General features: G+C 41.6%; 1 protein-coding gene across 1 annotated transcript in view; it reads left to right on the top strand.

Annotated features, from left to right (window-relative positions):
* Positions 1–619: 619 nt before the first annotated feature.
* The window catches only part of LOC307004129 (stonustoxin subunit beta-like), a 68232-nt gene continuing 45552 nt past the window's right edge, over positions 620–23299 (top strand). The window contains exon 1 of the mRNA XM_079623085.1: positions 620–723. The gene's annotated coding sequence lies outside the window, so the exon portion shown is untranslated. The remainder of the gene's footprint in view (positions 724–23299) is intronic.

A 23299-nucleotide genomic window follows, 5' to 3' on the forward strand; every position in this document is an offset into this window, starting at 1 on the left:
TGGGAGGACACTGGCTCCACTCGGAGATTGTAGAATCTGGAGAATGTGTTGGGTGTCGCCCAGCCTGCAGCTCTGCAGATGTCTGTTAGCGAGGCGCCATGCGCTAGAGCCCAAGAGGAGGCCACACTCCGAGTGGAGTGGGCCGTCACACCAAGGGGGCACGTTCGATCTTGCTGCTGGTATGCCAAAGCAATGGCATCCACTATCCAGTGAGACAACCATCAGAAGCGCGTTTACACTCGTCTCTTCAATGTGTGTGTGGACAACATCCGGATACAGGTCGCATGTTAATGCCAAGTGTAAACGCAGCCTGAGACCGGAGGAGAATTGAACCAATTAACAGATTATAAGATTTACAAAGAAATACAAACATGAACAGAACAAGAAAAGAGATAAAAACAAAACTCTAAATATGAACAAATAAACTCACAACATGACAGTCACTTTGGATAAAAGCCTCTGCCAAAAGCGTGAATGAACAATAAAATAAGCCCATGTGATACAGTGATTTTACAACAGCTAAAATATCAAAGTATTAATTATCAATGCTGGAGTCTGATATCTTTAAGTAAAGACCAAAATGAGCAAAACAAACAGCCACTTCTGTTAGGTTAACTTTGCAGTCTAGCTGGTTTTTCCAGTAATTTTCAGGGTTGGGCATTGCTGCTTAAAAGACTCTCGCTTCACATTTGAACACAAAGCTTCATTACCGACTGCAAACTGGTATGTATCCCTCTTTTAGTTCCCTGAGTTAATGGTCTTCTGATCATTAATTATTAATTATATGTACAGTTAAATGTAACTTAAATTGCTTACAGGTTAATCAGTAATAAGATGAATTTTTATCAATCAAATGTGTTCATTATGATTTCCAGTGACAATGCATTTATGTGCTTTTCTTCTGCTGAGCTTGGCTTTGGCTCTTGGTCGTGCATCAGATGTAAGTTAGATAGTGGACAGTTGTCATTTTTAAGGATGGATGTTGTTCTGATACACTTCACAGATGATAGTGATCAGTGATGCGCGGGTTGATCCAAAATGAGCGGGTGCCTGCGGTCACCAAAAATATTTGTAATGATATTCGCGGTCGGTCGGGTCGTTTGAAATAAAGATGGCAATTCAACTTTTGTAATTTATATAGTACTAGACACAATTTTCTATGAAATAAATTGGCCTACGCTTTATTGTCTGAATAACTGGCGCACGATAAGATGACGCACAAGCTCAGTCTGCAGGCAGAGATGAAAGTGGGAAATCCTTATTTACCTTTAAAATGTTGAGCGTTATTAACTTTTGAATAAAAGCTGATGCGGGACAAAATGCCCGATTTCCCAACACGTTGAACTGAGCAATGCCATTGTGCCATTTTAACCCTCTGGGGACTAAGCCCTTTTTGGTCCGTTTTCTCTATTTTTACATTTGGGCTTATAAACCATATGTGATGGAGATGGAACACCATGTGTTTGGTATCTATGGATTCAGAAGACCCTAAGCTAACATAAGCATGCATGTAATGTGTTTATAAAGGAAGTATGAGTGAAAAATTTACAATAATCGAGAGAATTTCAAAAACGACAATTAGATTTTTGTCATTTATTACTGAAAATCACCCCTCACACACCAATAGTGAACAGTTTTTGAACAAAAAAAATATGTCAAACCCTTTGCTTGACAGACATTTGTAATTGTTCAATCAAATGTGTTAAGAACAATGAAATAAGGAACTTTTTTTTCAAACAGTCCTAGTCGTGAAAAAGCGGTCTGCTTCGAACTAAATGAGAACTGCTTGCTCTAAAGAACAGACACACTCACAACCTGGCAGATTTACTTTCCAGTAATTGTTCCAGAGCTTGTTCTGCCGTAAATCTTACTGCTTGCCATCATAAAAGTGCTAAAACAATACAATAATAATGCTATTTAAGTTATTCTGTCTCTCTCTTATATAGATCTCTGTGCGCTCTGTAATACTCAGCTCCGTTCGCTCTCTGTCTCATTCATCTCCACTCGACGCTGTTTTGTTTGTACATGTTGAAGGCTACAGAGTCCTCTGATTGGCTAGAATAGAATTGCCAGCGGCAATTTTTCCATTGGTGGAATTTGCCTAACAACATCGATTTCATTGGCCTTTTTATGCAGTGGTATTGCACAACAGCGAAGTGTGTATATAATACAAACGGGATCACTGTTTTCAGCGGAATCTGAGGAAGACGGCAAAAAAGACCGCACCTCTCTATCATTAATAGTTAGTAAGATAAAATAGTAAGATAATTGCACGTTTGTAAAAGTATGCCATTTTGGGTGGTACCGCCCAATTCGTCCCCAGAGGGTTTATAGGCTACTTTTAAACGCATAGCTCAGTAATGTCAGTTTTATGTATTTGCTGAGAGGGGGCAGAATTTTTGTTGGGAAAGTCGGGGGAGAGACGCACACTTCGATTAGACTGGATAAACACATGCAGCATCTTAATTGTTAAGAAAATGAAACGAAATAAATGAATAAATCAAGCCTTTATTACATAACACTTTTATATCATACAGCATTCAGAAAAATGGTGCACCCGCACCCTTAGTTCCTACATCTATGGCCCAATGACGCTACGATGAGCATTTACTAGCTACTTTTAAAAAATGAGGGCCAGGAAGCGGGTCGGGTACAATATTTTCTTTCTTTTTTTTGCGGTCTGAGTTGCGGGCGGGTTAGTTGAAAACGTCGGTCGGGTGCGGGTTGTTTATACATTGACCTGCGCATCCCTGATAGTGATATATTAGTATAACGCAAGTCATTTATGACATTTTATTTAACAACAACAGCAGCTCGTTCCGCTTGTCATTACGCCATTTTATGTCATTGCACATGTGCAGTCCTTTCAGTTTAGGTTTTCAACACGATTAAGTGTGTATGTTCCCTCGATTGATTAGAAAAGGAATAAGCCAGCCCTTTCAATCGGATCAAAATTTCATTCTGATCGAGTTCAATCGGATCGATTATGGTGTTTACATGAAGGCTTTTCAGTCAGATTGAGCCGTCAATCCCAATACTAATGGATTATTTGGTTATTCTTTGATTTGTTTTTTTTACATTGTATTATTTTCTTTAATTTACAGTTTATACTAAGTTTTTTCTACTTTTGTATTTAGAATGGATGAATGAACCTCACAAAATTTTGTTCAGATTATTGTTCATGAGTAAGAAAACATAACGTTAAAATAGCAGAACTTTGGGTTTTAGTTTGGGAGCGTCAACGGTGGAACACCTCTGGGGTTTCCCCTCGTGAGATCTCTGTAATAGCCTCAGTCTACCTGTGCGCGAGGCTCATGAGCACACACAATTTTGCTTTTCTCTGTGAAAATTACTGGTGTTTATTGTCTAAAAGCATAATTATAGCTCAATAAGTGTAATTTCAGTGCATTTCATCATTTGAGCGTGTTAAGGCCTTGTGATGAGCAGGACGAGGTCGAGGGACGTGAGAGCGGTGCGAGACCGGTGGCGTGATTACGGATGAGCGACACCTGCGCGACGCACCGGTGAGCGTAGGGGACCACGACTTCGGATTCTGTACTAGCAAAAACTGGTGGCTGGTAACCTAAACTACATTCAAACGGAGTAAGGCCCGTGGATGACACTGGTAACGAAATGTGGGCGTACTCCACCATAGAAAGTTGTTGACACCAGGAGGAAGGATTCTTGGAAACCAAACATCGCAACACTCTCTCCAGATCTTGGTTGGCTCTCTCCGTTTGACCATTGCTTTGGGGATGAAACCCCGAAGAGAGACTGACAGTCGCCCCCAGTAACTTACAAAACTCTTGCCAAAATTTGGACACAAATTGGGGTCCCCTGTCGGAAACCACGTCAATCCGGAGGCCATGTAAGCGAAATACATAATCTACGACAGTTACCGCTCTCTCCTTGGCGGAGGGTAATTTGGGCAAGGGAATAAAATGAGCAGCCTTTGAGAATCGGTCCACAACGACCGTCTTGCCCTGGGAGGGCGGTAATAAAATCTAGCACAATGTGGGACCAGAGTCTCGAAGGGATAGACAGCGGTTGGAGTAACCCATCCGGGGGTCGATTGGAAGTCTTGCCAGTGGCACAAACCGAGCAGGCCAAAACAAAACTGCGGATGTCGTGAGCCATTGATGGCCACCAGAATCGTTGCTTCACCAAAAAACTAGTCCGAAACACTCCAGGATGACACGCTATGCTGGAACAATGTCCCCACTGAATGACGTCAGACTGATAACCCCTCTGGCACAAACAAAGGATTCGGTGGGCAATTGGACGGAGGCGTTTCCCCTTCTAAGGCCTTTATGACCTTCAATTCGACCTCCCATCTGAAAGTGGAGACCACTAACGGTCTCGGGTAAAATACACTCGGGAGTAGACGGGCATTCGGACTGGTCAAAAATACGAGATCAGGAATTGGGTTTTACGAAAGAGAAAAGTCAAAACATCCGAAAAAAAGGTGCCCACCGAGCCTGCCTAGAGTTGAGTCTTTTGGTGGTTCTGATATATTCTAGGTTCTTTTGATCGGTCCATACAATAAAAGGTACCCCCGACCCTTCTAACCAGTGACGCCACTCCTCCAGCGCTAACTTGACTGCCAACAATTCTCTGTTACCAATGTCATAATTACGCTCGGCAGGTGATAAACGATGAGACAAAAACGAGCAAGGATGCATCTTGTCGTCTGTGGAAGAACATTGAGAAAGAACTGCTCCTACCCCCACCTCTGACGCGTCTACCTCCACCACGAACTGACGTGATGGATCAGGGGCAACAAGGATGGGAGCCGAAACGAAGCGGCTCTTGAGTTTGGCCACCTGAACGTTGTTCTGGGGGAGGTCAAGGCAGTCAGAGGTGCTGCTAGTTGGCTGAAGTTGCGAATAAAACGCTGATAAAAATGGGCAAACCCCAGAAACCTCTGTAGGGCCTTACGGGAATCTGGACTTGGCCAATCCACCGCAGCCTTAACCTTGTCAGGATCCATACACACTCCCTCAGACGAGACGATGTACCCTAGAAAAAGAACAGACTGTGCATGAAAAACGCATTTCTCCGCCTTGACAAAAAGCCCATTCTCTGGCAACCTCTGAAGCAGTCGTCTGATGTGCTGAACGTGTTCCTGGAGAGAAGATGAAAAAATCAAAATGTCATCCAGGTAGACATATATGAATAAGTCAACCATATATCTCAGCACGTCATTGACAAGTGCCTGGAAGACTGCTGGGGAGTTGGACAGCCCGAACGGCATGACCAAGTATTCAAAATGCTCCCTGTAGGTATCTTCCATTCATCACCCTTCCTTATGCGAACCAAATGATAAGCGTTACGTAAATCCAATTCTGTGAAAATGGATGCTCCCTGCAATCGCTCGAAGGCTGAAGACATCAATGGCAAACGATAAGTATTCTTCACCGTGATGTTGTTCAACCCTCGGTAATCAATGCACGGTCGCAGAGATTGCAATAGTCACAAGCTCCACACGGTCTACGTGACAGGCTAGAAGCAGAGCAGTCAATTCACTGCGCAAACCAAAAGTAATACTACCCACCGGATGAAAACGGGTTGGCATTTAAAACATCAGATATTAAGGATTGGCATATCAAGCAAAAATAATTTCTCCCCCCACATGCTCACCGGTAAGACGCCGTTCACTCAAATCCCGCTCCGACATTACATTTCTCTGTACTGTAGTCTAATAGGCCTACGTGTTGTAGCCTAGTTATTAAAGAAAACGATTTAGTTTCATATTTAGTTTAAATAAAATCTTTTTTTTTTTTTTTTCATCTACCGGTATGTTGATTATATGAAAAGTGAAAAGCATGAGTAAGATTATAATATGCGCGATCGGGAGACAAATTGAGTGGGCAGAAATTATTTTGACCACTTCATTAAGTCTGTTTTTGTAGAAAGCCTTTCTTTAAAGTGAATTTCGTGTTGTGTTAATTGTATCTTAATTTTAATCAATGTTTCATCAACCAATTGCCTGGATTTAATAAATAAGAAGTAAATATAGCAGGCAATATAATCAGGACTTCTCATGAGCTCCGTTTCGGCGCGTGAACTGGAGCTCGCCTCATAAATGAACCCAAACTCAGCGTATAAGCTTTGCCTCAAATACCTGAGAAATGTATTGAAAGCTTGAAATGTGTACTTTTAAACAAAACTATTAAAAACGAAAGAAAACAGACTCTCTGCTTATGTAATTCGTAGAAATTTGCATTTCTCATGGCGCGTTCACTACTGCGAAGATCGCGAGTCAGCTGACACCGACAGAAAACACTTGTTTATTAATAAACAATTGAAATTTCTCCTTGCTATATTTGCCTCATTACTTTTGCCGGTTCTTTGTGACATTTTTCATGAACGCATCACCACCGCTCAATAATTAATATTGTTCTTTGGTGTTCACTTTATACAGGTTTTTCAAATGGTTTTTTTTTTTTTTTTTTTGTGCAAAACTTCACACGTACAAAACCCTAACAAAGTGTAAAAGACATAAGACGTACAACATACAATGATTGTTTGATATTATAAAAATAAAGAGAGAGCATGTTTCACACATTCAACACACACACACACAAAAAAGGATTGGTTACCATGAGGGTGGAAAAGGAAGGCTGTATGCTTGTGTGCGTGTGTGTGTGTGTGTGTGTGTGTGTGCGCGTGCGAATGTGTGTGTATGTGTTTGTGTAGGAATAAACATGGGGGGAAACCCAGAAACCCTCCCCACCTCTGCCCTCCCACCGCATTAGCAGCGCCGCCGAGGACGCAACTGTGCACCTTTCGGACAGTGCATCAAGAACCGGATTAACCCGATACTTCGGTACCACCGGTACTTAAGAAAAGCTGGTACCGTAACCATTTAGTTTTTTATCGGGTCTTTTGACAACACTAGTCTCAGTGTGATTGCCAGATGTGATGAGAGTGATGGGTTCAGTAGCGTGTGAAATGTTGGGGAGTTGTTGTCCATTAAGAGCATTGACAGAAATATTGTGTCAAACAACCAATTACAGTTCGTTTCGTTCAGCGTCACGTTTCAGGGGGGTGGAAATGTCCCCACAACAACAAACCGGCGTGCAACAAGTCTCCACTAAGTGCCTCAAACAAAACTCCTGGACATCTCTTAAAGAGTCTATGCCGTGAACCTCGCATACTTTCTACGGTTAGCTGATTTTGATAAATGCTCATTGTCACTCATGTAAACACAACAGTTTTTCTTCCGCAATCACACGTCTGCGCTTTGTTTCCCGGCGGACCGAAAATAAACGCGACACTCGCGCCCCCGGAAATCCGATAAAATTCAACCAATCAGATGACGACTTCGACATTCCTGAAGTGTTTCCAGTTAAGTGTACCATATGCATCAGACGTTTAGCCAACGTTCCGTGGGCGTGACGTCTGAGGCTGAGACTAGGGATGTGAAGACGTTGAGCCAGTCCAGAGTCCATAAAATTACCTTCTGCCCCCGAATCCAGTAAAGCCTTGGTGTCGTGTCGTCTTGGTGCCCGCAATATAGGCACAGTCCTTGGGATCTCCGTCGTTCTCTCTCCTCCCGGGAAAGCCGAGCTCTACCCACCTGCATGGGCTCGGGATCGCAAACGGGACTGACCGTGTCCAGGTTGTCGGAGCGCAGGGTCCCCGTGCCGCGAAACGGATGGTTCTGTTGGAAGCGACCCATTCTGCTCAACCGAGCATCAACTCTGAGCGCCAGTTCAATAAGTCCATTTAAACTGAGAGGAAGGTCCAGCATATACCGTATATACCCGAATATAAGACGACCCTGAATATAAGATGACCCCCCCATTTCCAGATTGATTTTTGGGACAAAAAGAGATTTTTGTGGGGAAAATAAAACCAAATAATCTAGGTTATATTACTAATGTAATAGAGAGCTGATACTCTGATACAGGCTAACTTATTTTTTAATTTTTTTTGAACAGAAAATAAATTTTATTTGAAAATTGCACTGATAATTCATTCTCTCTCTTCCAGCACGCGCGCACCTCTCCCTCCCTTGAATGAACAAGGCCGTTGTTGTGTTTTTGGAAGATGAGAAGTTTGTGAATGTGCTTGTAGAGAGTGGATTTGAAATGTCAGACACTTTTGTGCAGGTGACACCTTTGCGTTCGCCTGCAAAGCGTGTCATAATCTCGAACGCGCCCCCGTTCATAAAAAATGAAGCGATCTTAAAAGAACTAAGTCGCTTTGGAAAATTCGCGAGTGCAATTAAAACTGTTCCGCTCGGCTGTAAGAACAACGCACTGAAGCACGTAACGTCTTTTCGGAGACAGGTTTTTATGTTTTTACAAGCACCGTCGAAGTTTTTGGAAGTATCTTTCCGCATACAACACGGTGAAAGCTCTTATATGATCTTCGCAACAACGGAAAGCATGCGATGTTTTGATTGTGGGGACTTAGGTCACAAGAAGTTGTTTTGTCCTCAAAATGAGGAGAAAAGTGCAGAGACTGAAAATGAAATGAGAAATCAGTCGGAGCGCGGAAAAACTAGTGATAAAATCGAAAAAAGACCCACGCTGGTAAAAGAAACGTCTGCACAACCGAAAAATAAAAAACTAAAAGTACAAAAGGAAAAACAAATCGAAGAGACTCAGGATAAAAACCCTAATAACAATGGATGTACTCATTCCCTTGAGAACGCACAGCTTTCAATAGGACAGGCTGAGACAGACAAGGAGTCAATGTCAAGACCAGAGGTGACAGTCTGTTGAGAATGTTGATGACGGTTGTGTAGATGAATCAAGATGTGATAGTGACAGTGGTTCAGAAGTTTCTGAGTTTGAGTTGAGTCAATCATCTGGGGATGTGTATACTGCAGAAGAAGTTAATGACTTTCTGGATCAAACAAAAGGACAGAAAGTAGATGTTCTGAAGTTTTTTCCTGATTCCGTCAAATTCTTGAGGTCAGTTATGAGTGTTCAGAAAAGTGTAGGATGTGATGTCATATCAAAACAAAAAAAGATTTTGTTTGAAAAAAAATGGCTACAGTGGTTCGTAAAAGTTTAAAAGGAAAGAAAAAGAATAAATAGGTTAACATGGTTATGGGTGCTGCTCTTATATTTTCCCTTCTCTGTCTTTTTTCTTTCTTGTTTCTTTTCCCCTCCTTTAACATGCAAATCTTAAGAGTTAGCTCTTTAAACGTTAATGGTGCGAGGAATAGAGAAAAACGAGGATTACTAACTGAGTTTCTTAAAGGACAAGTTTGGTATTTTACACTTAAAGCCCTGTTTACAGATCGTATCTGATGAAATAGAAAGGTTAAGATAAAAATTTGAACACATGCTCCTGTCCCGAGAATTTTAGGTTTAGGTTTGCTTTCCCAATCACGAGTGTGACGCGTTTGGCAAAATAGGTCCACAAAAGCGAAAATAAAACAAAAGTTCTCGGGACAGCAGCATGTGTCCAAATTTTAATCTTAACCGTTCTATTTCATCAGATACGATTTGTAAACAGGGCTTTAAGTGTAAAATACCGAACTTGTCCTTTAAGCTTAAAGAATCACATGTAACTTTTTTACAAGAAACTCATAGCGATGAGAGTAATGAGACAGATTGGGGATTGTGTTGGGAGGGCAGTTACTCTTTAAGTCATGGTACAAATTTAAGTGCTGGGGTAGCCATACTTTTTTCACCTTACCTCAATGTTGATATATTGTCAAAAGTAGAATTAGAAAAAGGGCGCCTTCTTGTTGTAAAAACAAAAATGGATGAATATAATTTCATATTTGTTAATATTTATGCTCCAAACATAGGGGCAGATAGAATAACTCTATTTAAAAAACTGAGTGAATATTTGAAAAATGTGAATGCTGACGATTTTCTGATATTAGGAGGTGACTGGAATAGTACAGTTGATTTTACTTTGGACAGGAATAATGCTGAACCAGATTTTGAATCGCCTGCTTTGTTAATAAATATCCTTTGTCAAAATGATTTGTTGGATGTGTGGAGAGAGAGGAATTTAAAAGTTAAACAATATACTTGGATAAAAATGTCACAAGAGAGAATTAGTGCTGCTAGATTAGACAGATTCTATGTTTGTAAAAAAAACTATTAACAGGATTGTGGCTGAGAGCATTGTACCATGTGGTTTTTCAGACCATCATTGTAATGAATTGATTCCACCGGAGGCAAGATGTAGCGAACCCAAAAGCAACTTTAATTATAAACATAAGACCAAACATAAAACAAAGGCTGGAAACCAGAACAAGCGACAGGAAACATTCAATACTAGACAAAGACACAGGGCAAACATGAGGGCTTAAATACACAAGACTAACGACAAGACAAGGGACACCTGTGAACAATAATCAGACTATTAACTAATGACAAGACATGGCAGGATCACATGACAAACGGAAATCACATGACAAGACAAGAACCAAGAACAAGAAACAAAACCCAAACCGTGACAATCATTTTGTTACTTGTAATTTGATTTTGTCACAGACACAGTGCAAGAGTCCTTACTGGAAATTGAATGTACGTTTATTACAGGAGAAAGACTTTAGTGAAAGATTTAAATACTTTTGGGGGTCTTGGGTCTCTCAGAAAGGGGATTATGAAAACCTAATTCAGTGGTGGGAATTGGGAAAAACACAAATTAGAATTTGTCAACAGTTTTCTTCTTTCTCTACAACACAGATTAAGAAAAAAGTCATTGAATTAGAAAAGGAAATAATACAGATTACATCTAATATGGTGCTGCAACCAGATACTGTGATGGCTGAGAATTTATGTGAGAGAAAGAATACGCTTAACTCTCTATTACAAGTGCAAGCGAAGGGGGCACTTATAAGGTCACGTTTTTTGTCAGTCCATGATGGATGCACCAACTACATACTTTTTTAATCTTGAAAAAGTCTCAAAAAAGCAGAGTGTAATGCATTGTCTGACATTCCCTGATGGGTCTAAAACATCTGACCCTAAAAAGATGATCAACTTCCTACTCTTAATGGAAAACAACGTGAACGTTTGGACAGTATTTTTTCTTTTTTCAAGAATTGACTGAAGCTGTACAACAGATGAAACCTAATCGTGCACCAGGTATTGATGGTCTGCCGGGGGAATTCTATAAAGTCATGTGGGGAACTATAGCTCAAGACTTTTATGAGGTTGTACAGAAATGTTATGAGGAACAAAAACTTCCTAAGAGCTGTCAGAGGGCTGTGCTTGTTCTTCTTCCAAAAAAAGGAGACATAAGTCTCATGAAGAACTGGAGACCCGTTTCCATTCTCACGACTGACTATAAAATGTTGGCAAAAGTTTTGGTCAATAGATTGAAGTGTGTTTTGGGATATATCATTTACATTTACTAGATTATTGTGAATTAAATGGTGTCAATTTAGGTCTTCTATCTTTAGATCAAGAGAAGGCATTTGATCGTGTAGATCATGAGTATTTATTTAAAACACTAAAAGCTTTTGGTTGTGGTGATGGTTTTCTTTCCTGGATTAAGACTTTGTATACAAATGCTTCGTGTTTAGTAAAAATTGGAGGAGGTTTAAGTCCACCAATACAAATGCAAAGGGGAATCAGACAGGGATGTCCTTTGTCTGGTCAGTTGTATGCAATGGCACTTGAACCTTTGTTGTGTCTTTTTAGGAAAAATGTGTCTGGTATATGTATAAGTAACAGTATCCATAATGAAATTAAGCTGACAGCATATGCAGATGATATCACTGTATTTGTTAGGAACCAAACAGATGTAAACACGATTAAGAAGCGTCTTTGTTTATATGAAAAAGCATCATCTGCAAAGTTAAATTGGAGTAAAACGGAAGCTTTGTGGTGTATTGAACATTAAACAGAGGTCTTACCAGTTATTCCTGAAAATGTAAAATGGGGAAAAATAGGATTTAAATTTTTAGGGATTTATTTAGGGAGTGAAGAGTTTCAAAAAAAGAATTGGGAGAATGTAAAGGATAAAGTATGTGCTAAGTTGTCTAAATGGAACTGGTTGCTGCCTCAGCTATCGTATAGGGGAAGAGTGCTGGTCATCAACAACTTAGTGGCATCCACCCTGTGGCACAGGCTAAATGTTCTGGACCCACCAATGGACTTTTTTGTGGACATCCAGAGAATTCTTGTTAATTTTTTCTGGACTGGAAAACACTGGGTGAAGGAAGCAGTTTTGTATCTACCAGTTCATGAAGGTGGGCAAGGCCTAATTGAATTAAAATCCAGGTATGCGGCTTTTCGTCTAAAGACTATCCAAAGGTTTCTTTACCATCGAGATAATAATAATAATAATAATAATATATTTTATTTATAACGCACTTTTCATTCCAAAAGAAATCTCAAAGTGCTACACAGTAAAACAACAGTAACTAAAAACTAATAAAAACAATTAGCACATAAAAGCCTTTCTGAATAAAAAAGTCTTCAGTTCTGCTTTAAAAGTGTCCAGGCTCTGTACTGCTCTCAGCTCACTTGGGAGGTGGTTCCAAAGCCGCGGTGCAGCTGAACAGAAAGCTCGGTCCCCCATGGTACGAAGCCTGGTGGTGGGGACCTGAAGAAGCAGGTGGCCTGATGATCTGAGGGTGCGGGGTGAGGATTTCAAACTGATGAGTTCTTGTAGATATGGTGGTGCATGTCCGGTGATACATTTTTGTGTGAGCAGGAGGATTTTGTAGTCGATACGGAATGAAACAGGGAGCCAGTGCAGTGAATGTAGAATGGGAGTTATGTGGTCATATTTTCGGACTCTCATTAGGACTCTGGCAGCGCTATTCTGGATGTATTGTAGCTTCTGGATATTTCTGCCAGAAATCCCAATGAAGAGTCCGTTGCAGTAGTCAAGCCTGGTGGAAATAAAGGCATGAACAAGTTTCTCTGCATCTGGAAGAGTTAGAAGGGGACGGAGTTTGGAGATGTTTCGAAGATGGTGGAAGGAGGTTTTGCAAATGTGATTAATATGGTCATTGAAGGTCAGCTGCGGGTCAAACCGAACCCCTAGGTTTACGACTGAGGAGGAGAAAGTGATGACCTGGCCGTCAAAGATGATCTGAGATATGGGAGAGGAGTGGATCTGATGAGGGGTTCCAACAAGTAGTGCCTCTGTTTTACTGGAGTTCAGCTGGAGGAAGTTGCTTTTCATCCATGCCTTTATCTCATCAAGACATGTGGTGAGTCGTGACAGGGCTGTGGAGGGGCTCGGGGCAGTTTTGATATATAGTTGCGTGTCATCAGCATAACAATGGAAGGATAATCCATGTCTGCTGATGACAGAACCGAGGGGAAGCATGTAGAGAATAAATAAGATTGGGCCAAGAACCGACCCCTGCGGAACACCACATGTAACAGGGAGCAGCCTGGACTCACATTCTCCCAATATAACACGTTCAGTCCTGCCAGAAAGGTAGGACTGAAACCACTGCAGTGCTGTTCCCGACAGTCCAACTGTGTTTTGGAGGCGGTCTTGGAGGATGGTATGGTCCACTGTGTCGAATGCTGCTGTTAGGTCGAGAAGAATGAGCAGTGATGGTGATCCTGAATCAGCTGCCATAAGAAGGTCATTTGTCACCCTGAGTAGAGCTGTTTCGGTACTGTGAGCCGAACGAAAGCCTGATTGAAATACCTCAAATAGTTTGTTGTGATTTAGATGGTTGTGAAGCTGAGAGGCGATTTCCTTCTCTAGAACCTTTGACAGGAAGGTGAGGTTGGAAATCGGCCTGTAATTTCCCAGGACCTCCGGGTCTAGGGTTGGCTTCTTGAGTATTGGACGGATGACAGCAGCTTTAAGGGCAAGAGGGACGGAACCAGTTTTGAGAGAGAGATTAACAACCTCGGTGATGATTGGGCTGACACTAGGAAGTAATGACTTAAGAAGAACAGTCGGGATGGGATCCAAGGTGCAGGCGGACGGCTTCATTTTTTGATGGTTTCCTCAACGTGGCTCTGCTGAACCTCAGTGAAATGCGAAAGAAATGGCAATCTCCCGGGCAGGGGGTTGGAGGATGGTAAAGACAGGGAGGAAGAGCCAGATATTGAAGAGCGGATGTTATTGACTTTAGTTCTAAAAAAGTCAATGAAGCTGTTGCATCGCTCCACTGTGGTTTCAGTGAATGAAGATGATTTCGGCTTCAAGAAATTGCTTACTGTATAGAAAAGCTGCTTAGAATTTCCAGTATTTTTATTTATGAGGTTGGAATAAAATTTAGAGTGCGCACCCTTCAAGGACTTAATATAAGCCTTTTGATGGTCACGGAAAGCAAGCTTGTGAACAGTTAGACCAGACCGTTTACAGCGGCGTTCCAGGATACGGCCCTCAGTTTTCATTTGCCGCAGTTCCTGTGTGAACCAGGGGGCAGAGCGTTCAAAGTTGACTTCCCGAGTCCTGATAGGGGCATGGAGGTCAAAAACACTGCTCAGAGATGTATTATAGTGATCCACCAGTCCGTCCACTGTTACAGAGACTGGGCAGTTGATATTTTGTTGAAGGTCTACAGTGATGGAGGTTGGGTCAAGTTGTTTCCAGTTCCGGAAAGATATTTGCCGCTTGGGTCTGGTGATGGGCAGCGAGAATGGCCATAGAGACCGACTTGTGGTCAGACACACCCAGATCGTTTACCTCAAGGCTGTTTATGGGGGCCGCGTCAGTAATGACGAGATCTAGGGTGTGGCCTTTGGTGTGCGTAGGAGCCTTCACATGTTGCTGGAGACCAAGACAATCAATTAGACTCAAGAACTCCATTGCAAGATGACAGGAGGGTTTGTCAATACGGATATTAAAATCACCAAGAATAACAATTTTGGTTGACATGGAACAGAGTGATGTGAGTAGATCATGTATTTCAGGGAGAAATGAGGAGTGCGGTTTGGGGGGACGGTATATGAGAAGCACTGACATGGAGTATGGGGGTTTACATTTGAAGGCTAAACATTCCATTGAGGTAAGATCAGGCAGTGGCAGGGGAGAGAGTTTAAGTTCATCCCGATGAATGACGGCCAAACCACCCCCCCGTCCAGAGCTGCAAGCTTTTTCCATGTAGCCATAGCCCTGGGGGCAGGCTTCATTTAGTACTAAGTGGTCCCCAGTTTTGTGCCAAGTTTCCACTAGGCACATGAAGTCTAGTCCTTTATCCAGAATATGGTCATGGATGAGCAGGGATTTATTGGTGAGGGATTGTGTGTTGAATAATTCCATAGTGACAGGGGACAGAGCTGAGGGTGAAAGTCTCTGTAAGCTCCGCAGTACACTGTGGTCCACTCCATGTTTTGTATTTCTCCCAGCACTAGAGGCTCTCAGAGAGAGGAGGTGGGGTGCAGGGTTGCTACATAATCCAAGAGCGGCAGTGATCTGATGACGTCGCTGGGGTGCGACACGTGCAGCTGAAGACCAGATGGAGGGGATCGTCGATGTACCATGCAGGTGGTAAACAACGTTTTTCCGGGCACTTCTGTGACAATACCGGGGTCGGCGTAGAAGTCCAAGTTGTCTTATGGCTGTAATGGAAGGTGGAGCAATGTCCCTGTTGAGACTCAGAAGTTGAGAAGTGGAATATTTCAACATCATGCCATAAGCTGGTGACGTTAGCCCGGTGCTAATCACCGCCAATCAACCGGCAATTTCCAAACAGCACCGGCTCACCAGTCGAGTTGAGCCAGGCTAACAGCAGCTGTCTTCCGGCAGCAAAGGACAAAGACAACCAACTAACTCCGAAAAGCGATGGCAGCAAGGACGTTCGAGGCACCAGGTCAGAAAGTTATTGCAGTACACAGAGGAAACTTGCAAGGGGCATGAAAATATTCCTAAAGAAATCCACTTTACTTTAGACCAATGGTACAATCACCTAATCTAAGTGAAATGCGCTAGATTAATGTCAGAAGTGGAGAAGCGGCGAACAAACAACGCCAGCGTCCTCTCTCACCCTCTCCTATCAGAACAGATGTGATCAGAACTGGATGGAAGTGGCATGTGCCCTCTTGAAGAGGGTTGGTCGGTTGGGTCTTGACAGACATCTGTTCTTAATGAACTTGAAGAATATGGACCTTAATGGACTTCCATCTTTTTATGCTTCAGCTTTACAAGTGTGGCAGATTTTTTCTGTGGAAAGAGTTAACGTCTGGACTTGGGAAGAACCTCTGTTTTTTAACGGACTTTTGTCTATTGAACTACTGAATTCAGTCACTCTACGGAATAATCTGATAAAAGCTGGCATTTGTAAAATTGGACATTTAAAGATTAACAACGAGTGGATTACAGCGGAAGAATTACATCTTAAAACAGACATTCGGTCTCTTCGAGTTCTTCAAAGATTACTGGAAGAAATAAAGAATCTTTTCCGTCTTCAGTTGTTACATCTGGAGAACTTTGATGGATTATTCCCTGAAATACGAGTGTCTGCAGAAGTGGGAGATTGGGAAGAGACTGAAGGGAGTCTATTGACTTTTAGAACACCTGAACTCGGAAACTTTGAACTTTTTTTCCAAGAAAGCCCTGTACATGATTTGTGTTAAAGCTCTTAATTTAAGAGCTCTGGACAAAGTGATCGAGTCCAAATGGATTGCAGTGGCTGAGCAAGGATCTTCCCCGAAACTAAGTTGGAGGTGCCTGTATAAGAAGCCCATTGAAAAAAGATTAGGTGATTTTCAGTGGCGGATTGTACATTGGGCAATAGCCACAAACAGATACAAAGCGCATCTGAATCCTTTGCATAGTGTAGATTGTAGTTTTTGTGGGGACTCTGAGACTGTTAATCATCTTTTTGTTGAATGTTCAAGATTAAGTGAACTTTTTTGGTTGTTAAAGGATGTTTGCCAAAGGTTAGGTTTTTTGTTTACTAATGGGTTATTTATATTTGGCCCCAAATATAGTGTTGCAAATAAACAAAAAGTTGTACTATTGAATTTTATTTTACCAGACAGTGGACCCCATTGACTTCCTTAGTAGGAAAAAAAGATACTATGGAAGTCAATGGGGTCCACTGTCTGGTAAAATAAAATTCAATAGTACAACTTTTTGTTTATTTGCAACACTCAAGTTGTTTCAAACCTGTATGAGTTTCTTTCTTTTGTGTTCAACAGAAGAAAGAAACTCATACAGGTTTGAAACAACTTGAGTGTGCAAAAGGGCATGGTCATTTTATGTTTATGTTGTTATTATAGTTTTACATTGACCAATTCAAGTGTTGAGTTTGCCTAGTGGGCGAGGTTTGAATCAGAAGTCTCGCGAGTTTTGTAAGAAATGGCGAGAGATCGCATATTCGCGGCAATGGAGAAAGAGTGAAGAAATGTGGCGCGAGTTATTATTGTGAACAAACGAGACGAGTTAAGGTGCATCATAAGGCCATAACGTTATAGATCGATAATATAGCTGGGGAGCAGTTTGGTATTTCATATGTGATGAGCGGCTGATGTTGTGTGATCGCTCCTGAGGTTGTTGGATTTCTGTGGTGAATACTCACGTGTGCGTCATTGCTGTATGGGACATGTGAATGTTTCTTATTTATTCCACAAGTTTTGACGCGTATCTTCTTGTCTTGTATTCACACTCGAAATCCGTATAGTTCCTTTATCACTGTTTATTTTTCCAAGTCAATAAAGAATCACATTTCTTACATACAGCATAATCTTCTTGCCCAGCGATGTCTTCTCAACAACTTATTTGTAAAGATACTATACTTATGAGGCAATGTATGGTATATTATAATAAACGGTCAAAAGCTTTGTGTTCTCCCAATGTGCGTCTGCTCTTATTGCATGTGCGTCAAACTTTTTACATGTGTTACAAAAAAGACCTCACTGAACATGCGCGGTAAGAACAAATATAAACCAAAGAAATATATTCCACAGTAACTGACTAATTAACAAAAATAATTATTATATCAAATTTACGCAATAAAAATATGAAAATATAAATTGTAAAATATGAAATATGGCTCTTACATTTCCGGCCTCTAATTGACAGGCAGGCAGACTGACAATTACCTTTTCAACAAAAAACAATGGAGCCATACTGATAAAATATTTACATTATGCATCACTTTAGAAACCTGTTAGCTAACTGGTTAGGTTAAGTGTCCATTTTTCTGAACCGTCCATTTCTTTATGTTGCAGAGAAACACTCCTTGATATTGAGGAGTAATTAACAGTCCATTTCACAGATAAGGCACAACTTATCAACAGGCCTTTCCAAGGTATTGGTCTTAGTTTTAACCAACACACGTCTTACCAGTCCTTTGTTATCTGGAAACACTTTCATGATTCTTTCAAAGAGCCATGAATTTCTTGGGGAAGAGTCATCTATTATCAGTACGACATCGCCAACAGCAAGATTTTTCTTTACTTGATTCCACTTTTGACGCTCTTGGAGCAAAGGTAAATATTCACGCTCCCATCGCTTCCAGAATAGGTCAGCAAGATACTGAATTTGCTTCCATTTGCGACGTGCATATACGTCTTCTTTTTGGAAAAGTCCAGGTGGCAAGGCTGGTTTCCTTTTCATTAATAAAAGGTGATTAGGTGTCAAGGGTTCAAGATCTGTGGGATCATCTGTTGTAATAGTAAGTGGTCTGTCATTTATTATTGCTTACACTTCACACAGGATTGTATGCAAGCTCTCATCATTAAGTGTTTGTTCTTTTAGCACAGATCTCAGGATTTTTCTAACAGACCTTATCTGTCTTTCCCACACTCCACCGAAATGAGATCCAGAAGGTGGGTTGAATATCCACTGTATTCCTCTCTGCATGAGAGTGCTTTCAATTTTTGATTGATTCCATTGTTGAATGGCTTTACGCAGTTCAATCTCAGCACCAATGAAATTTGTACCATTGTCACTTCTCATGATTGACACCTGACCTCTCCTGCACACAAAGCGGCGGATGGCATTTAAACACGAGTCTGTGTCCAGCGTATGTGCAACTTCAATATACACAGATCTTGTTGTCAGGCAGGTAAACAATACGCCATACCTTTTAACATTACTTCTACCTTGTCTGATTTCAAACGGTCCAAAGTAGTCTACCCCGACATTGGTAAAGGGTGGTTGATCTGGAATTATTCTGTCATGTGGCAGCTCTGACATCTTCTGCTCTACTGCCCTGGCTCTGATCTTTCTACATGTCACACATCTGGAGAGAAACTTCCTGACAATGGAGTTTGCAGAAGGAAGCCATAATTTTTGTCGCAACTTTGAAAGCATATAGTTCCTTCCACAATGTCCAATTCTCTCATGAATGTCTCTTAAGATTAAAGTTGTGACATGTGAGTATTTGGGTATAATGATAGGATGCTTTACATGCTCAGGCACTGCAGATCTACCAAGACGACCTCCAACTCTCAGCATTCCACCCTGAAGTATCAGCCCGATCTCATCCCAAGGCGTCATATACTGACGCTTTTGACAAATCGTCTACATCCAACGCACATGGCACCCTTTAGCGTCAATATGAGACGCAGATAGATATGGGCCAGAAGGCGCCTCCTAGTGGTCTAACCCTAACCCTACCCCAGACCTAAACCCAACCATAACCGAACAAAGCTCTGTGCGTGTCATATTGACGCTAAAGGGTGCCATGTGCGTTGGATGTAGACGATTTGTCAAAAGCGTCAGTATATGACGCCCAAGGATGAGAATGCGTTGGAAGTATTGGATCCAGTTTAGAAAGGCAACTGTTCTTTTTAACAGATGAATTACCTTTTTGCAACGAGGAAATTTCTTCTTTGAATCCTTGACTTTGACTGAATTTGATGATTTCATGTTCAGCCCTTGTTAAGTCTTGTATTGTTAGAGCTTTGCAGTTTTCTGCTGTAGATTTTGTCTCACAACTCTGAACTTTGTTGTCTTTGGCTGTTTTTTGATTGCTGCGCTGTATAATCATGTCCTTGAAACGAAGGATCCATGCCACAGCTCTCTTTAATTTGTACCAATCAGAGTAATAATTGATCAAATTGTTCACAGCATCTGCACCATCCACTATACACACAATATTCACAGAGGCTGAGTGTTTAACCTCACTGTCATCCACTTTTGCTGATAGGTCATGATTTGTCTCAGGTTATTTGTTCTCTGGTTCTTTGAGAAAAGAAGGACAGTGGATCCAACTCACGTTTTTCATGAACTTTTAACAAGTAAGTCCCCTGGGTGCACAGTCAGCCGGGTTCATAGAGGTGTTGACGTACCTCCACTGCTGTGGTCTGGCCGACTCTCTTATAACGGCAATCCTGTTGGCAACAAACTTTTGAAACGAAGACCTTCATTGTCAATGTATCTCAACACAGTGGTACTATCAGTCCAAAATACAGATTCAAGCAATTCTAGTTCAAGTTCATCTTTCAGCATTTTGTCTGTGTTAACAGCAACAACTGCAGCCGTCATCTCCATACGTGGAATGGTGGTCTGCTTCGATGGCGCCACGCGCGACTTCCCCATCATGAAGGCACAATGTGCGAGTCCATCAGTGTTTAACAATCTGAGGTATGAGACAACTCCATACCCCACTTCGCTAGCGTCTGAGAAGTGATGTAGTTGCGCGGAAGTTGAAACTCCAAAGTCAACAGGTTTTATACATCTTGGCACACTGAAGTCAGTCAATTGATTTAGCCCTTGTAACCAGGCAATCCACTTTTCTGCACACTGTTCTGGAATGTCATCGTCCCATGCAAGCTTTTCTTTGCACAACTGCTGCATTAAAATCTTTAATGGCAATATGACAGGTGCAAGAAACCCTAAGGGGTTGTAGATGGAGCTTGTGACCGACAGGATTCCTCTTCTTGTTAAATTAAAAGTTAATTTACATCTCCATCTGGCCACCATAAGAAGCGGAGCATGTCACTGTCCTTTTCAGGAACTCTCACCTGGTAGTACATGGCTTCAACATCTGCCATCATGGCCACTGACTCTTGTCTGAAGCGAGTGAGCACTCCAATGAGTGAATTTGTCATGTCTGGACCCTGTAGGAGCTCACTGTTCAAAGATATTCCTTGGAAACTTGCAGCACAGTCAAACACCACCCTCAGTTTCTTCTTCTGAGGGTGGTACACCCCATGGTGAGGTATATACCACACTTGACCATCTTGACGACTTAAGTGTGATGTAGGCACCTTGACTGCGTGACCTTTGCTTAGCATGACATTCATGAAGTTTTTGTACTCTTCATGAAAGGAGTAATTTTTTGGGAATTTTCTTTTGAGATTTAGGCCACATTTACACATAGCAGGGTATTTAGAGAAACGAATATTTCCCCCCCCCTCCGTTTTCAATAATAACATCGTGCACACAACCCGCATAAATACGCCGTCGAGTGCCGTCATAGCTATGCCAAACCTATGGACGGCACTGTAGGGAGAAGGATAAAGGCATGCAAGCCAATCAGAATCCTCAGAATCAACAAGAGAGAACCTAAAACCCCGTTTCTCCCAGTTGACACGGCAACACATAACCGGCGTTTTCAGAAATCTCCACTTTGGCCGGAGTTTTTAGAAATAATCGTTTCCTGGGATAAAAACGGCGTTTTCGTGTAAATGACAGGCCAAACCGCAGGGAAATATCTGAGTTTTCCCATCGTGTAAACGGGGCCTTAGCGCTCGCTGGACAGCTGCACTTCGATTGTTAGGCAGTTGGACAACAGTTTTCTTGATTGGGAGGTCAATGTAATAATGACCATCAGAAAATTGCACTGAATTAAATACAGACTCTAAAAACTGGTGATCTAGCTGTGATAATTCAGCTTTGTCATCGCAATTTCTTTCAGGAAAATCATGATTGTACTGTTGTATCAGCATCTGTTCCACACTCTCAAGGGAGATTCTGTTGACTGTAACGCTTGTTTGTGCATAGCCATGCATGCTGTCTTCAACAGGTTCTCTAAGAGGACCGTTCAAAATCCATCCAAGGGCAGTCTTTACAGCATATGGCCCATTGTGCTTACTATTTATTACTCTCCATGGTTCCAGAAGCTTGAACTCTTTTTTAACACTTCCTGCTCAGCTACTGTTCGCTCTTGATTACTGCTCCACGCTTTGCTCTATCGCTTTTATATTTTTATATTTTATCTTCTTTTATCAACTAATTTTAACCTCAGCAAATCAGCACAGTGCTCAAACGCTTGGATTACTACAAAAAAGCTGAATTATTTTACTCGACCAGCCTCCCACTGAAAGCTTACATTCCGGGGAAGAGAAAACACAACTGCATAAGGATAAGAGAAAATGCCTCTTCTGGAATCTACTTGCTGCAGTAACTGCCACAGACTTTTACAAAGGATTGCAGTTCTTGAAACAAAGTTATTTGCGGGACCACCAAACCAGACGGAACACACAACAGAGCTCCATCATGGACGCCCTCAGCATACAGCCGGTGAGTTTCATGAATCTAGTGCTCCTCAACAGGCCATACTGAGTGTAGAGAAACAAGCTGATCGACTTATAAACCGATGGCACAATCAGGGAGCGAGACCCAAAGGCACTCGAGACATCAGATTGTCACGAGTATCACATATTGCCGCAGTAGCATCCTCTACCCCAGATACGGCTCTGACAAGGATTTTAATTATTCTTATTTCTTTTGATTATTTTAATTTCTTCTATGTAAAGCATTTTGAATTACCATTGTGTATGAAATGTGCTATATAAATAAACTTGCCTTGCCTTGCCTTGTTCCCTATGAGAATCTCCACTCCAGAGATGTGGAGTGGAGATTCTCAGTGAAGTGAAGTTGCCAATGTGAGGCAACTTCACTTCACTGAGGTACGGCCATTTGTCAACTTCGTGTTGTTGTGGAACGTTTTCCATTGAAACTGGTATGCTCTTTTGTGTAAACACTTTGGAAAGTTCAATGAAGTTGTTCTCTTCCAATCCACTCACTTCCAAGTCAGTGAGCACATAACTTTCCACTCGTTTCCTTGAGTTCATGGTGCTTAGCATCATGTTGATCTTTCTACCCTGTACATTCAACCGTCTTGCTAGTGTCTCAGTACAAAAAGTGGCAGAGCTGCCTGGGTCCATAAAGGCATACACTTCCACGCACTTATCACTTTTTTTTTACTTTATCTTGATAGGTACTATTGCAAGAACACAGTCGTCTCCGGCCCCAGTGCAGGCACTTGTCTCATGACTCATTGTGGTAGGTAAAGTGGTAACTTCAGTTTTATCAACTTTTACCATTTCCTTCTCAGGAATCTTGTCTTGTGTGGTTAAGTGTAACATGCTAGGATGTCTCTTTGAACACAGCTGACATGTGCTTCTTCTGTTACAGTCTTTGCTTAAGTGTCCTTTCACTAAGCATCCAAAGCAAAATCCATTCTTTCTTATAAAGTCTAATTTGTCTTTAT

Source organism: Phoxinus phoxinus, assembly GCF_949152265.1.
Source record: "Phoxinus phoxinus genome assembly, chromosome: 9".
Classification (NCBI taxonomy): Eukaryota; Metazoa; Chordata; class Actinopteri; order Cypriniformes; family Leuciscidae; genus Phoxinus; species Phoxinus phoxinus.